Here is a 5,010-nt window from a genome sequence, read left to right as displayed (position 1 = left end):
GAAGAAAGGTGTGCTCCCGAGGCATCTAGACATCATGCATCGGATCTTCCGCAACACCCTCTTTCCTCGCATTGGCAACTTCGACGAGGTACATGGCTCTCTGGCTGAGATGCTACTACTCTGTGAGGAGGCTATGACTAAGGAGTCTGCCCCTCTTGATATTTCTGATGTGATGTTCATTGAGCTCTGTAACTGCATCATGATGCCCAAGGTTCCCATCTACGGGCCCTACATGTTTGCTTATATCCGTCAGAAGTGGCAAGACACCTATCCGCAGGAGGAGTTATACATTCAAGCTGACTACATTGTGCACGATCCTGTCAAGCTTCGCGTCAAGGACAAATGGGCCAACCCGTCAACTTCATCTCAGCACATGGACAGTGACACAGAGACTGCTGCTGACAGAGGAACCACCTCTCAGTCCCGCTCTTCTGCCATGCCATCTTGGGCCATGAAACTGCAGGATAAGATGAAGACTCTCTTCTGTATGCAGGCTAAGGGCCAGTATCAGACGCACGTGGCTCAGAAGGAGAACCGTCAGAGGCACAAGCGTGTCCTAAGGACTCTTGATGTTTACATCTCCAGCGGATCAGAGGACGACATCACTCCAGAGGCTGCTTGGATGCGGGCTCAAGGTTACTAGTGGTCTGGCGCTGAGGAGGAAGAGGACAATGAAGAGGAGCAGGACGATCCGGAGGGTACGGACGAGTCTGGCGATGCTGAGGATGAGGAGTAACCACCTGTGGCGCTAGGTGTGCCCCTTTTTGGTGTCTTGTGCCAAAGGGGGAGAGAGTCTAGGAGCTGAATTTGCTTTGAGAGTCGAACTTTGCTTGCTTTGCTTTGCTTTGCTTATCATTCGTGTTTTGCTTCCAACTTGGTTTGCTTCTATTGCTATCTTTTGTGAGACGTGAACTTGTGTGAGATTTATTTCCATCATATGCTGTGAGTCATATGCTCCTTATTGTCATATATCTCTATCTTTTTGTTCTCATATTATTCTCTGTGCAAATCCGGTATTGTCATCAATCCACCAAAAAGGGGGAGATTGTTGGGGCATAGTTTATGCCTAAGTACTTTTGGTGATTGATGATAGTACCGCAAAGGACTAACCGTGTGTATTAAGATTTCAGATAACACACGTCAACGGCACAAGACGACTCGCCCCCTCTTTCACGGAACAGAACCATGGTGTTCTCTACGATTCTCTTTATTTGAGTCATAGGAAAGCCGTACTATTAAGAGGGGAACCGTAATGGAAAGGTTTGGGTGGAATCAATCTTGCACGCGCACACTTCACATATTTTCCCCCTTGCCGGCAACTTTGGAGTGGCTCCCGCCTGTGTGTTTCCTTCTTCTTTGCAAATGGTCCCCCAGCGGTAGTACCGTTGGGCCTAGCGGTAGTAGCGCTGGCCCTAGCGGTAGTACCGCTGGGCCTAGCGGTAGTAGCGCTGGCCCTAGCGGTAGTACCGCTGGAGTGCTAGAGGTAGTACCGCTGCAGCCACCGGTAGTACCGCTAGCTTAGTACCGCCTACCTAGCGGTTGTACGTGGATGGACCTTTTTGCGAAGAATTTCTTGGCGGTGGTAGTGCTTATGCACTACCAGGGGCCAAGCGGTAGTACCGCTAGACACGGGCTGTGAGTGGGAAAACGGTTGGATTTCCCCCCCCCACTATATAAAGGGTTCTTCTAGCTGTGGAACCCTATCTCTTACCCTCCCAAGCTCCATTGTTGCTCCCTAAGCTCAAAAGTGCCCGATCTCTATCCCTAGCCAATCAAACTTGTTGATTCTTTAGGGATTGGTTGAGAAGGCCTAGATCCACACTTCCACCAAGAGAAAAGTTGATTCCCCCACCAATCCCTTGCGGATCTTGTTACTCTTGGGTGTTTGAGCATCCTAGACGGTTGAGGTCACCTCGAAGCCACATTCCATTGTGGTGAAGCTTCGTGGTCTTGTTGGGAGCCTCCAAGCTTTGTTCGGAGTTTGCCCCAACCTTGTTTGTAAAGGTTCAGTCGCCGCCTTCAAGGGCACCTATAGTGGAATCACGGTACCTTGCATCGTGCGAGGGCGTGAGGAGAATACGGTGGCCTTAGTGGCTTATTGGGGAGCATTGTGCCTCCACACCGCTCCAACGGAGACGTACTTCCTGTCCAAGGGAAGGAACTTCGGTAACACATCATCGTCTCCATCGGTTCCACTTGTGGTTATCTCTAACCTTTACTTTGTGTATGCTTATGTTGTCGTCTATCTCTTACTTGTCTTAGTAGCTCTCGTTGTTAGCTTCAATAGGGTTCACCCCATTGTTGTAATATTTGTGAACCCATATGTTGTTTACCCTAACTTGCTAAGATTAATTAAAAAGTGGTCGTTGCCTATTCACCCCCCCCCCTCTAGTCAACCATATCGATCCTTTCACAACCAAATCCCAACAAATCACTTGTGCGCCTCGCGGGCAGTCCCAACCTTGCTTCTTTCGTGAACCGAATAAGAACTAAACACTTTGGTATTTCAGATATATTCATGTACTTATGTACATGAAATATGTGCTTGCAAGGTAGACCCTTTCGAATCATTCTTCTACAGCCGCACCTTATAGTTTCTACGGACTTTACTAGTGTATACTCCACCCAAAAACGGCTACACCAGTTATTCTTCCAGCACACGATGAACTAATGTGATTCGTCTTTGACCATTCTTTCTCTGATCCCCATGTTGCCAACCTTTTTAAGATCATCTTGCAACATATAAAAGTTTGATGGAGTGAAGACGTGAGAAGTAGCTACCTCAAGTTCCCTCGAGCTAGTACCTGGCGCCGGTAGAGTGTGTGAGGCTATGCAGTCATCTCACGCCTCGTTCTCACGGATACGTACAATGACATTCTCATAATGCAAAATCATATCCACGAGGGTCATTTCACCGTCTAGGTGGAGGTGAAGGCATGAGTTCAAACTTACACTCCTCTGGTTGCTTTTCATGCGAAGCCAAAACCCCTCAGTCAGATAAGCTGCGGCCCATAGTCTCCCTTTCTTATACATCCTTCTCAACCAAGTTACTGTTTTTTCTGTTGCCATATTTTCGCAAATGCGTGCCATCTCTCCTGAAATGTGGACGTGGACGTGGTGTAGTACAGAAGAGTTCGTAGTTGGTTCAAGGACTTGTGACTGAGGTGAATTTTCATGTTTTTTCTATATGCCATGTACATATACGGTGCCACACATCTGGCAAGACTTCGTGAATTGCCCTGATCATCGCAACATCAGTGTCCGTGATTACACTCTTCAGCAGCTTCTGACACATGGACCTCAAAATTGTTTGCAACAGCCACACATATGTCTCTTCGGCCTCATCCGAAACTATGGCACAACAAAAAACAATAGTCTTTCGGTGATTGTTAAGACCAATAAAAGGTATGAATAGCATACCATAGTGATTCATCTTGTACATGTTGTCAAATACAACCGCATCGTCGACGTGCTCATAGCCCCGATGAGACTGGGAGTCACACCAGAACATTCTTTTCATATGTCATTCTTTATCTAGCATGTACTCGAAAAAGAAGCTAGAATCCCTCTCTTTCCTACTCGCCATGATGCATATGGCTATGGCAGCATCTCCTTTTGAAAGAAACTTCCTCTTCTCCCTGGAGCAAAGGCTATATATATCACGCCTCGTAAATCCAATACCGCCTTACCACAAATGGTTGCTGATGAAGGAATTCATAATAGTGTGAATTCTAATCTGTGCGGCTCCCATGGACAATATCTGAGCTTTCTGGTAGTCTTTGATTTTTCTGTTGGACCAAACAAAAGGTACTACGTCCGGTCTTGCTAACATATGGCTATGTTTGTCCTCAAAACTAGAAACATACCAAACCCCACGCTTTTCATCAAGCTTCACTGTCAGGTGTGCTTCACAGTTGCAGCATGACTCAGGTCTGAGGCTATGGTTGCGTCCATCCTCGGTTAGCAACTTGCTTTAACGTTTTCCTTCTGTGGAACAAACGTACCGCCTCAAACGCATATGATGTGACTCGGTTTTAGCTATACCCGACCTTATCCTTTCTAATGCTGAAAGCATTATCTCTAGCATAGCTATTGTAGAAAACGAACGCAACTGCTTTAGACATAAAAGTCATTTCTCTTATCTTCATGAACATATCCCTCTTATCATCTGGATGGGTATTATCTTGGACATTCTCTTTCCCCTCATCTTGAGTCACCTAAAGAATCAAAACATAGCAATGAAAAAAAAATCCATGGTTCAACATTTCTTTCATACAACATTGATTTCATACATACCTCACTCATGTTGACCAACGAGTGTGACTTCCCAGAATCAGGTGTATCTACTGATTCGTCTCTAACGCCCGTCTCCGCGTCAGATTCACCGTAATAGTCGTATGCATTATGAGATCCCGAAAGTAGCTGAAAAATTAAACACAAATACATAATTAGTTATCATACTATATTCCAAAAAAAAAAGAATTTGCACGCCAACAATAAATTCCAATCCCGTTACCTCACTTATGTAATCTTCATTGCAGACCTCGGAGTTATTTTTGTCACTATCATCATCCATGTCCATCTATAAATTTCCAATACAAAAATAGAATGTTGTTATATGCCATAGGAATAATTACAACATGATGATGCTACTCACATTAACATCTTTCCCTTTGTTCCTATTCTCGGAACAGTCTCCACGATTTGAATTTTCATCAACTGACCAATCATCTATCCAGTCTTTCAGTAGTTCTCCAAACTCTAGATCTACCATGATATCAGTTAACTCATTGTCCGCCATTTCATACAACAAATAACAAGTATCATCACATGTGCAAAGAACATCAATAATGAAATATACAACACATAGCACTGGATTATGAACGTTAATGGCGTTCAGATTGTGCACACAACCGGCGCCGCCGACCTATGACAACCGATGGATCCTCCCCCTCCCCACAGCGGTCGTCGGCGATAAGGTACGTGAACCATAGTAAGGAAGATGCCTAC

General features: G+C 45.3%; 1 pseudogene; it reads right to left on the bottom strand.

The window, feature by feature from the left end:
* Positions 1–3,685: 3,685 nt before the first annotated feature.
* LOC123426064 lies at positions 3,686–4,801 on the bottom strand (annotated as a pseudogene).
* Between the last annotated feature and the right edge of the window lie 209 nt (positions 4,802–5,010).

This window comes from Hordeum vulgare, chromosome 2H (assembly GCF_904849725.1).
Source record: "Hordeum vulgare subsp. vulgare chromosome 2H, MorexV3_pseudomolecules_assembly, whole genome shotgun sequence".
NCBI classification, from domain to species: domain Eukaryota; kingdom Viridiplantae; phylum Streptophyta; class Magnoliopsida; order Poales; family Poaceae; genus Hordeum; species Hordeum vulgare.
Note: the sequence above shows the minus strand (reverse complement) of the source record. Positions and strands in the feature narration are given on the sequence as shown.